Genomic DNA, 12025 nt, shown 5'->3' on the forward strand with positions numbered 1-12025 from the left:
ATGGGAAGGGAGCACAAGAATATCTAACTGCAGTGATGATGCACATGAGAGTTTCTAATAGCCTGTCCCTTGGTCAATTTAAGGCTGGCTCCTCATCACGTGGAAAGTGAACAACTGCAACAAACAGGTAGTAGGGAAGAGCACTGATAAGCAGCAGGGCTAGAGACTAGCATTACCAGTGCTCGCAGACAGTAGGTTTTAGCTTCTATTCAGATATAGCAGCACCCCCTAATCCCATTATTTTAATGAGTGAGAGCATTTCTACATGAGGCTTTTATTGAACCTTCATGATTGGTCATGCACAGAAGTTTGCAGGGCATTTACACAATGTTGTCAACCTCCAGGGCATCTCCTGAGCATTCTGACCTTTATCCTGGTTTTAAAAGATCGGGGATAATGCAGTAGTAAATGTTAATCTGCTTTAATGGCCGTGTGAAATTGCACAGTTCTGCTATAACACACCACCATCTAGTAGCTGTATAATGGAACATGTAGAACTTGCAGACAAAGGAAGTCCCAGAAAAAAGCCTGTGTCAACCCATATAAGGAACTGATCTTAATCCCGCAAAAAATCCAGAAGCAGAAGCTCCGGTAAATTGTGGAATAAAAAGCCTGGTGTGGAGAAGCCCTAAAGATGAAGACAGATATGTCTGTATGCATTCACCTGTGCGTCTCTGTAACTGTTCTGTCCAAATGTAGCCATATTCTCACAGGCTTTTCTATGAACAATGACTATAGGAGGAAAGAGAAGGTGTTTTTCCCCCTGTATTGATTCGAACCAGTGGTCTTGTGAGTGTGTTTCTGCTCTACAAGGCATCAGCATCACATGACTCCCTTGACTGTACCTGCAGCCACTGTCTGTACTCCTTCTGTTGAGGGCATGGTGACATGATAAACACACAAAACCCAGCTCCACCTGCAGAGATTTGCTCCTTACATGTGTGAATGGCATTGTCAGCACAGTCCCTGGTTAGGGGCACTGGCAATGTTCCCAGGGACTCTGAGGGCGTCCACCATTTTTGCACCATTTGGGGATTTTCCAAGCAGGTTGTTTTCCCCCTTCCTGACCTCCTGGTCTAAGTATTGGATAGGGCAGCTCTTCCACCCAGCATAGAATCTCCCCCTCCCCCTCCAGTGTAATTGGGAGTATAGGATTGCTCTGTTATTGGAGGAGAAGCTTTTGTGAGCAAGAACCTATTTTCCCCTGTCAACAACTAGGATTGCCTGTGGACAGTGGAGGCTAGTGGCTCTGATGTCAGTGGGGCAGTGAATCCACTCCAGGATGCAGTCAGAAACAGTCGGAACTCTAAAGGAGCTATCCAAGGTACACGTGGATAGCTACTTTAGAGTTCTGACTGAAACCCAAAAAGGATTCACAGCCACCAGCCTCCACACCCTGTGGACCACTTTGAAAAGAGTGTGAAGGAGGGACTGGGCCAAGCCCCCCTCCACCATTCCTCAATGGCCTGCATGGACACAGCCCATTCATGCAGCTGCCATTCTCTTCACATCACTTTTGCCTCTGGATTGGCAACTGGGAGGCCAAACAGGAACCCCCAAAGAGTTGAACTTTGCCCAGCTACCTCCAGCTGCTAATCCCTAGTCCACTTCTTCAGATGAATAAGTGCAAAATCGACACCAATATATTCTGGTGCTCTGCGCCAGAGAGGAAACAGCACTTCTGATATGCCTGACCTAATACATTTGACTAACAGTTTTAGATCTGGGTGTGTTAAATTATGATATTTATTACATTTCTATCCTGCCTTTCCCCAAGGGACCTCAAGGTAGCATACACTGGGCTGGTTCACATGTCAGAATAAGCCACTGTGGGTTAATTCACCCATGGGTTGTTGTACAATTATTTGAGGGTTGTTTAAACCTCAAATAACCCATGGCACCCAGGTTCACACATCATGACAAACTGTGGCCTCCCCTTGCTGCAGCTTGCATATTCAAAATGGCAGCCATCACGTGTCTTGGAGCCCCACGGATTCATTAACCTATGGTGGCTTACCTTGCTGTGCAAACCAGGTCATTGTCTCAGATGGATGTGAAGGGCTGCTTCCTTTGTGACTGAACAGGTCTTAGATATGTCAGTGCTATCGTGCTGGATCTGCATTCTGCTCCATCAGATCTAAACAGATGAGATCTTTGGCACCCTCCTCTACCCATTAGGACGTGTCACTCCTCATGTAGAGGACTCTGCAGTTGTCAAGCTGGCACCTTCTCCAAGCATTAAATTAAAAGCACCACACATGCAATGTTCCTCCAAGACTGCCAGAGCAGAGCAAAAGCAAGTAATTATTATCAAGTGTCATAATTACAGCCAGACTAGATTATTGAGGCACCAAGGAGAAAAAGGACAAATGCCATTTAAATGTCTAAAGGGCTTGTACCCCCCACCCTAGGATTGCTTAACTCCCCTTCCTTCTAATAAAGAGGAGCAAGAATGCCATCCAAATTAGAAGATAATGGGCAGTTGCCAGCCACTTTTCTGAGCCAGAAAAAGGAAAACACATTTTGGGTGCAATCCTATGCATGTTTAGCCAGAGAAAAAGCATTGCTGGTTGGGGCATGCTGGGAGTTGTAGGCTTTTTCTCTGTCTAAACATGCATAGGATTGTGCCCTTCAGGACTTAAATGTTAGAAACACCCATTTTCTTAACAAAATGGGACTATTTACAGAGCTAGTTAAATGTAAGAGTGGTAGTGTACATATGGGGTGAGCTAAAATAATTTTTAATTATTTGGAAAGGTAGATAGGGAACTCCTTGCATAGAACTAGAGCTAAAGGGCTTTGAAAGAAATCAATATGCACGCTTAATACTGTTATGCGCACCCCAGTTCTCTAAGTGGCGAGAGGTTTCAGAGGTTAAGTGTTCAACTGAGTTTGGTTTCCTTCGGACAGTCACAGGGAGCATATGACATTTGGTAATATCTGTGTTTATATACAGGCTGGAGTTACAGCATTAAACATTCCAACATATGTCCCGAAGTTCGCTGCTGTCCCATCATAATTCTAGGGGGTGGGCAGATAGCACCCTAAGATCCTTGCAGAGCCCGGCCCAGCTTTCTGTGAGTCTTTTTTAGTCTGGTCCAATCTAACCAGAATTCAAAAAAAATTAAAGGCCCTTGGATGACTACATTCCTTAGGGGGTGAAGTCCTGGACTTTTAGGCTGTTTTTGCTTTATTGGACTTGCTGGAAAGACTACTGAGAAAATGCTAACCCACCTCTCTTAAAACAATATGAGATTCTTATTATGAAATGCAAATGCCAAATGTTAATGATGAAAATAAGTAAAAAGTAGTAATTGTATTCAACAGAAAATACACAAAAACACAAGCAGATTCACAATGAATTATAGGTAACTGGCATAAAAAATAATGGTCAAGTTGACCTGGATGGTTTTCAAAGAGAAAATGCTGAGTTAAAGCCCTATCACTTGGGCCAAAACATTATTTGAGTAATGAACAGGTTTGAGACTGCATTATTCCAGGTCAAATGTGTAAAGCTTTCGCTTATCAGCTAATGAGCAAAAAATATTGTGCAAGGTATACACATCAAAACACTTGATATACAGATGTCTATAAATTTTTCTAGACAAGCTTAATTGGAAAATTTTGAGTAAGGAGTTATCTTCCCAAAGTTATAATTCAAAATTGACCTTATCTAGCCTGAAAGGTGTAGGTGTAAGCCTTTTTTGTATGTTCTAATTTTTTAAGAAATGTTTAATCACAATGAACTAATGTGAGCCCTAATTTAGGAGACAGCAGATATTAGCTATAAGGTAATTTCTACACCAAGAAAAGTATAAATATGTGCTGATTTTAGAATGCAGGAGCTTATTAGAAGCTCACCGGGCCTGTGTACCTGTCAGCTGAATAGCTTGTTCAGTACTGAATGGGGAACTTGTATTAAAACTGAGATCTCTCCTTTTTAAGCTATTAAAGGCACAATCCTATGCATGTTTAGACAGAGAAAAGACCTACAACTCCCAGCATTCCCCAGCCAGCATGGATTGCACCCTAAGACTAGGATTGCGCCCTAAAACTAGAAGTCTAAGGACAAGAAATGTTTAGGAAATTCTATTTCCTGTTAAGCCATTAAGGTCTAAGAATATTTAACAAAGCTCTGTTTAACAACAAAAATGTTTTAATGTCATTTTATGCAAGTTATATTTTGATGTGATGCTACAAGTATATGTCTAATAAAAATAAAAGATGGCTCAAAAGATTCTTCCTTTACTAGTTCTTGCTAATACAAAACCAAAACAAATCCACCTAAAATAATTTTTGGTGTATGCTTTGTTTGAAATGATTTGATCAGCTATGGGTAGTCAACTGGCAGACAAAGGCTTCCTAAATACTGGAACTATAGTTTGCAAATACTCAGCAAAAGACAAACCCATAACAGGGAGGGGGAACAGACATTGCACTTCGCTATTTGCTGGTCATTAAGAGCGATCAGCCTACCACTGAATTCCCATGGCAAGCTAACTCCACCAATTTACCTAACAACAGATGGCCTGGGCCATATTATCTGCCTGGGCCTGGCAGGTTTCAGGCATTCCCTCTCTCTTAAGGGTAGTATCCAATGTTAGTCCTAAATAGAGTAGACCCATTAGAATGAATGAGACTTATTAGTCACAACCAGCTTAAGTGTCATTCATTTCAACGGGTCTCCTCTACATAGGGCTAACACTGAATACTACCCTTAGAATCAACAACCAAGTCAGACGGTACCTCAGGAGATCATCCAGCTCACACCTCAGTCCAAAACAAACCAATGGAAACATTTTTCTGCACAGTGAACCACTAATCTTTGGAATCCACTGCCACAGAAAATGGCAACATCTGCAAGGTGTGGGTTCACAGGACTAGCCAATGTGTGCCTTCCAGAGGGAGCTAGAGACACTTAAATCTCTTTGAAATAAATAGAACTTAAGGCAAAGCAGAGCACCTATATTACACACGTAACCTAGTTCCAAATATGCTTAAAATGGGGAAGACCATTGCTCCGTCGTAGAGCCATTTTAAAAGAAAAAGCAAAAAGGATCAAGTAGCAGGTGTCCTGTTGAATACAATTAAGGCACCCAGAGGCACTAAAACCAGCAAGACATATACAGGCAAGGAATTGGCAAGTCAGGTCAAGGCCAGTTTGGGGTGATGAATAGCCAGACAAGTTAGACCACCCAGGATCTTCCAGGACCTTGGCCAGCTCCAAGTCAGCTGAGACTCCAGCAAGGTGAACTGTTGATTCAGCAACAATCAAAGCCTTTCTGCAGCCTTACAAAGGCCAGCTGCTCATGACCTGCAGTTAGCTCCACCCACTCTGAGAAGCCGTTTGCTTCTTAAAGGGCTACTGCCTGATTTGTAGCTACCAATGAAGGCTGTAACAGAGGGTTGTCCTCTGCACCTTAGGAGTCAGGTAGATGTTAGGGGTGTACGAACCCCACTCATCCGTCCGGTCCGGGGCATCCACATGGGGGGAAGCGATCCGTCCCTCCCCCCGGAATCCTCCCTGGCCAGCTCTGCTCTGCTCCACAGCGAGTCCGCAGAGCCGCCGGCCGGGCCCATCCGCAGCCAGACTTCCATCCGCTGCCGGGGTGCGGACGCAAATGGCGTCCCTGCTTTAGCCGTGATAGGCTACGTAAATATTTACGTAGCCTATCACAGCAAAGAGCAGGGACGCAAATGACGTAGTGGATGCCATTTGCATCCGCAGACCAGGGCAGCGGACGGCCACGGATGGACCCAGACTGGCCGGCGGCAGGTAGGGTCCGTCCAGGGAAAATTTTGCGGGGTGGCGCGGGGGGGAGTAATCCATTCCACCATGGACTCTGGGGGGGTTGGATTCTAAAGAATCCGGCCTCATTGGAGTCCGTGGCGGCTTTCTCCGCCATCCCTAGTAGAGGTACATCTTCTGGTCTGGAAGGCCCTGGCATAGCAGCAGTTGGATTAATAGTGGGAGTCTCCTCTGCCACTGAATCCTCTTCGGAGCCAGAGGATGGGTCAAGGCTGGGGAACATGACAGCAAGTGTTGTGAATGACCTCTGCTTGAGCCCCTGAAGAACTGCTACTAAAGTATTATTTATTTATTAGTTATTAGCCGCCCATCTGGCCAGCTACCCAGCCACTCTAAGCAGTGTACGAAATACCACAAATTTACGTAATCAACTGAACAAAACAACATTGTTCTAAAAAACCCTAACCCACCCCAAATACCCGCCTGAACAGCCAGGTTTTCAAAGCCCAGCAGAAGCTCATCAAAGAGGGGGCATGGCGGAGGTCACTAGGGAGGGAATTCCACACAGTGGTATTCCACAGAAAAGGCCCTCTCCCTAGTCCTCACCAGCCTAGCTGTCCTGGGTGATGGGACAGACAGAAGGCCTTCCAAGGCCGATCTCGTTGAGCGGCGTTGTTGGAGATGCTCCTTAAGATAGACTGGGCTGCAACCACATACGGTTTTAACAGTCAATGCAAACACCTTGAATTGGGCCAGAAAACAACTGTTAACTAGTGCAACTCCTTCAGCACTGGAGTGATGTGGTCTTGCTGACAGCTGCCTTTAATCAGGCAGGCTGCTGCATTCTGCACCAGCTGCAACTTCCGAACCATCTTCAAGGCCAACCCCACATAGAGCGCATTACACTAGTCTAGGCAAGAGATGACCAGGGCATGAACTACTGATGGGCACAGATGGTTAGGGAGGTAGGGGCACAGTGCCGCCTAGCTCACGGCTGACACCTGAGCCTCCATGGACAGCTGGGAGTCTAAAATGACCCCCAGGCTGCGGACCTGGACCTTCAGGGGCAGCTGGACCCCACTGAACACCAGGTCAACCTCCCCCAACCTCCCCGTGTCTACCACAAAAAGTACTTCGGTTTTGTCGGGGTTCAGTTTCAGCTTAGTCCTTTCCATCCAGCCACTCACCGACTCCAGACACCTGGACAGGGCTTCTACAGCCAACCTTGGCGAGGATTTAAATGAGAAGTAGAGTTGCGTGTCATCCGCATATTGGTGACACACACCCCAAACTAGGGATGTACGAAAGTCTTACCTGGCTCCGTGCTGGGCAATCCACGGTGGGGGGGAGGTGCTCCCCCCCCCGAATCCTCCCCAGCCGGCTCCGCTCCACGGTGGCCCTGTGGAGCCGCCAGCCGGGGCTGGCCACAGCCAGAGTTCCAGCCACAGCCGGGCTGCTGCGGCCGCAAATGGAGGCCGTCGTAGCAGCCACTATTTGCGTCCTTGCAGGCAGCTGTGATAGGCTGCTATGCCATTTGCGTGGCCGCCTTTACCGTGATAGGCTACATAAATACTTACGTAGCCTAGCACGGCTGACCGCAAGGACGCAAATGGCAGCCGCTATAACAGCCGCCATTTGCGGCCGCAGCAGCCTGGCAGCGGCCAGCCAGGAGACCAGCCAGAGCTGCTGCCGCCGCCACCACATCCACCGCCAGAGCCACCGCCGCATCCGCCGCCAGGTAGGCCCCGTCCCGGGGCGATTCTGCAGGGTGGCGGGGGGGGGGAGGCCGTTCCACCACGGATTCTGGGGAGGCAGATTCTAAAGAATCCGGCCTCACTGGAGTCTGTGATGGAATTCTCTGACTTCCCTACCCCAAACCTCCTGATGATAGCCCCCAGCAGCTTCACATAGATGTTAAATAACATCGGGGAGAGAATAGAATCCTATGGCACCCCGCAAGTGAGCAGCCAAAGGTTTGAAATCTCCTCCCCCAGAGCTACCCTCTGGTACCTGCCAGAGAGAAAGGAACAGAACCATGGGAATACAGTATCCCCTATGCCCAACCATTCCAGGCAGTCCAGGAGGATACCATGGTCAACAGTATCAAAAGCCGCTGAGAGATCGAGGAGAATAAGGAAGCAGCATTCACCCCTATCCAGAGCCCTCCCCATATCATCCACCAAGGCCATTTCTATCTCATGCCAAGCCTGAAGCCCAATTGAAATAGATCCAGATAATCGGCTTTTTCCAAGAATGCCTGCAACTGCAATGACACCACCTGCTCCATCACCGTAGACAATACCAGGCTGGATGGACCAACAATCTGACTCAGTATAAAAAAGCTTCTTATGTCTCTAACTACCACATCTCTCAACACAGAAATCAGAACCCTTGGAAAGACCTTCAGATTCTGTGAAGGTCTGAGATATTCAAGATTTCAGTAACCCCAGTTCTCTGCAACACTCAAGCTTCATATTAATCCCCTCCTCCCACTTCTTTTTCACATTTGCTTCACTTACAGCTGACTGGTTATTATTACTTATTCCATGTTATTTCTTTCCATCATTTTAACCTTGTGTTGGCCCTTTCCTACAGCACTAGGAAGGCAAGAAGACAGCCTTCTGAAAGGCAGGCAAGCCTCCTAAAAGCAATTTGCTGGCAAGCCAAGGCAAGCTCAGTTTCTGAAATTGTTATAGACTCATTTGGCTCAACTGATAGGGTCAGCATCCCTTTAAGGCTGCATAAGCATGTGGCGCAGTCCCCTGCACATCTATTACAGGAGGAGTCATTTTATAGCCTTGCAGATGCTGTGAATGTTTTAATACACAAGCACAGAGTAGCCAATTTGGCACTGCTGCCAGCTTAACTTTCCAATTTCCAGCTTCTGGTTCATTTAAGGTCTCAGCCACATCATTCTCAATTACTGCAGTAAATAATACTAGCAGCATTACTATCATATACTAAGGGAAATAAAGAGATGCATCAGATATGATCCTAGCTGCTTGAGCTCTCAGATACCGCATGGTGAAGAAAGCTAAGGAATTATTATACAGAATCAAACCTGAAGAGTTCAACTATACCTGCTTGCCTCCAAAAAGTTAGTATACAGTATTTCAGCAAAAATGCTAACCAGATAGAACTGCACCTGGTCTGTCAGAAACAAATAGTGTCCTGACAAAAGTGCAAGAGAAAAGGGAATAGTAATAATCAATTTATTATTTATATCTGCTTTCCTACATAATGTACCCAGACCTAAAAGCACCTCAACCTTCATCTCTCTCATATTACTGCAAACTATAGACTGGAGTGCTTCCTGACAAGACTTTTATTGTGCGCAGCCTCATACATGGGATTTTACAGGGGGGCCAGACAATGTCTTCAGTTTGTAACCAGCCCATGTTTCCCTACTGCTTTTTCTTTTTCTTTAAACCAGAAAAAATCTGTTGATAAAAAAGATGGAATAGCTGTACAACGCCTTTTGATTGGTAGCACTAGGAGCCTTCTGTCTGGAAGCAGCCTGGGGCCTAAACTCCAGGTTTCACTCTTAATAACCCACTTAAATGAGGAGGCTACTTGAAGCAGTAAGGTGAGGGAAGAAAATTAATGTTTAACCCCTCCATGCCTATGTTTTCCCCAGCTTTAAAGCAGGGGGCAGCCTGAAAAATAATTAACAGCAGAATCCAAAATGCTGAGAATGAAGCCCCACTGACTTCCATGGGGCTTACTCCCAGGTAAGGACACCTAAGATAGCATCCTAAATTGTGGGCTTTTCTGCATGAGGCATTTATTGTACAGTCATTCCCTACTAACAGTTGTTTATGGATTCTTAAGACAACGTGACCCTCGTTTTGCTTGTGTGTCTAACCAGCAGTTTTGTCAAGTTTTTTTAGAGCAGGGAAAATGCAGCATTTAATTGTGCAAAGCTTGCAATTTCTTCCTGTGTGTTTCTGCTATTCTTCTATACCACAGTGCCACCTAGAGCCTTTCTACATGAGGCATGTATTGTGCGCTTCTGCTTCCTCATTCACAGTAGTTTGTGGGTGCTTTCCTCCTGTTCTTTGCAACCATTTTAGCAGGAGGGGGTGCCTAAGGAGGAATGTCAGGTATATATCTATGAATGGCTGCATGAAACCCTAATGTATTTGTACAATTCTGCTATACCACAGCACCACCTAGTGGTTGTGTAATGGAACATATAGAAACGCAGTGAGAAAAACCCTAGAAAAAAACCGGAGTAAAGGAGACTATCTTAATCCCACAAAGAATCTGGAAGAAGCCTCAGTAAAGTGGCAGGCTAAAAGCCTCATGTAGGAAAACCCCTAGAGGTTATGTAACGGAAAAGCAGGTAAGGAAATACTCCTCATGTAGTGCTCGGACCTCAATTCTGCGATGAAACCAAAAGCAGATACAGCAAATTAACAGCATTGTGTAGAATAGCTCTGTATTATTTTAAACCACCCTGGAACTTTTTGTTGAAAAGCAGTATAACAATCTATGAGATAAATAAGTGTGCATAACTCAGGAAGCACACCTACGTTTAAAAGTTTACTTCATTTTTAACATGCTCTTCTTCCAAGGAAGTCAGAGCAGCAAACAGCATCCCACTGAAGTAAGGCTGGGCTTCAAGAGTTTGTTTATTTAAGGCGCAATCCTATGCATGTTTTAGACAGAGAAAAAAGCCTACAACTCCAGGCATGCCACAGCCAGACTGGGAGTCGGGGGATCTGGGTTCTAGTCCCCACTCAGCCATGGAAGCTCACTGGGTAACTTTGGGCCAGTCACAGACTCTCAGCCCAAGCTCCCTCACAGGGTTGTTGTTGTGAGGATAAAATGGGAGAGGATTATGTATGCCACCTTGGGTTCCTTGGAAGAAAAAAGGTGGGATATAAAAGCAATAAATAAATCCCACTGTTTAAATATAGGCAGCTTACAAACTTCCAAGTTAAAAAGAACATCCTAAAATACAAAATCACAAGGAAAAGGAGAAAACTAAAACACCAGGGAAGGAGGGAGGGGGAAAAAACAGCTCCAATTCAGAACTGCAACTTGAAAGGGGGAAAAAAAGACATGCGGGAGGCATTTGCCTGGCACCAAACAGCAGCCTCGTGCGGCGCAGAGTGGTAGGTGGCAGTATTGCAACCGAAACTCTCCCCACAACCTGAGTTCGATCCCAGCGGAAGCTGGGTCCCAGGTAGCCAGCTCAGGTCGACTCAGCCCTCCATCCTTCCGAGGTCGGTAAAATGAGTGCCCAACTTGCTGGGGGGAAAGGTAGTCACGACTGGGGAAGTCAATGGCACCCCGCTACAGTCTGCCATGAAAACGCCAGCGCAAGCGGCGTCCCTCTAGGGGCCAGTAATGACCCGGTGCTTGCACAGGAGGAACCTTTCCTTTCCAAGTCACCAAAAGAGTGAATATTGGATGCTATCAAAGGAGGGGGGGCGGGGAGGAGACATAACCGGCCCTATAAAACGATACAATGCGCTGAAAAAGGCAGCGGGGGGGGGGGTTAGGGCACAACCCTATGCATGTTGAGACAGAAAAAAAGGGCGCGATCCTATGCACGCTGAGACAGAAAAAGCCCTCCAACATGCATAGGATTGCGCCCTTTTTCTGTGTCAACATGCATAGGATTACGCCCTTTCATTTTATTCTTCGCCACAGAGAACCGTGCACCGAGAGCGCCTTCAGACGTTACGAACAAGCGCCGTCCGCCAGCGCCCCCACCCCGCCTCACTCGTGTCACAGCGGCCGTTGGCTCCGCCCTCAGTCACGCGCTCGTCCTTGGGGGAGGGGCTTCCCCCGGCCTCCCCACGCGTTCTAAACGGTGCTTTGCGAAGGCCGCCCAGTTATTAGGCGAAGGACAGGGAAACCGCCTCAGCCTCCGAAGGCACCAGTGACGCGGCCATGCAGCTGTTGGGGGCAGCGGCCTAGAGAGGCCGAGGGCGCTTCACCTCCGAGCGTGGAGCTAATTACTCTGCTCATAAGCCGCGCGTAGAAAACAGCCGAACGACCCCGCTCGACAGCCGCCTACCACTCCCTTGATGGACCAATGAGACCGTGCCTCCCAGAATACACCACACTATAATCCCTCCTCCATCTATTTTCTATCACTATGGCAACCACGCGCCCTTCTTTAGGTTTTCGGCCGACACGGGGCCCAAAGCGAAAGCTGCGCCTATGTCGCGTTATGCTCCAATCAAAGGCCGCCAACCGTTCTGACGTAAGCGGCGGTAAATCACGAGGCGGCAAGCTTGAGACGTTCTAGCGCGGTTTAAC

General features: G+C 46.9%; 1 long non-coding RNA gene across 1 annotated transcript in view; it reads right to left on the bottom strand.

The window, feature by feature from the left end:
- LOC146339601 (uncharacterized) overlaps positions 1 to 11787 on the bottom strand; it is a 43608-nt gene extending 31821 nt beyond the window's left edge. Inside the window, exons 1-2 of the long non-coding RNA XR_014784286.1 lie at positions 11701 to 11787; positions 2018 to 2277 (exon numbers count right to left, since the gene is read on the bottom strand). This is a non-coding gene — a long non-coding RNA (uncharacterized LOC146339601). The remainder of the gene's footprint in view (positions 1 to 2017; positions 2278 to 11700) is intronic.
- Positions 11788 to 12025: the final 238 nt, after the last annotated feature.

This window comes from Heloderma suspectum, chromosome 7, assembly GCF_057233095.1.
Source record: "Heloderma suspectum isolate Gila_16-S chromosome 7, 16-S_ref, whole genome shotgun sequence".
NCBI lineage: Eukaryota > Metazoa > Chordata > Lepidosauria > Squamata > Helodermatidae > Heloderma > Heloderma suspectum.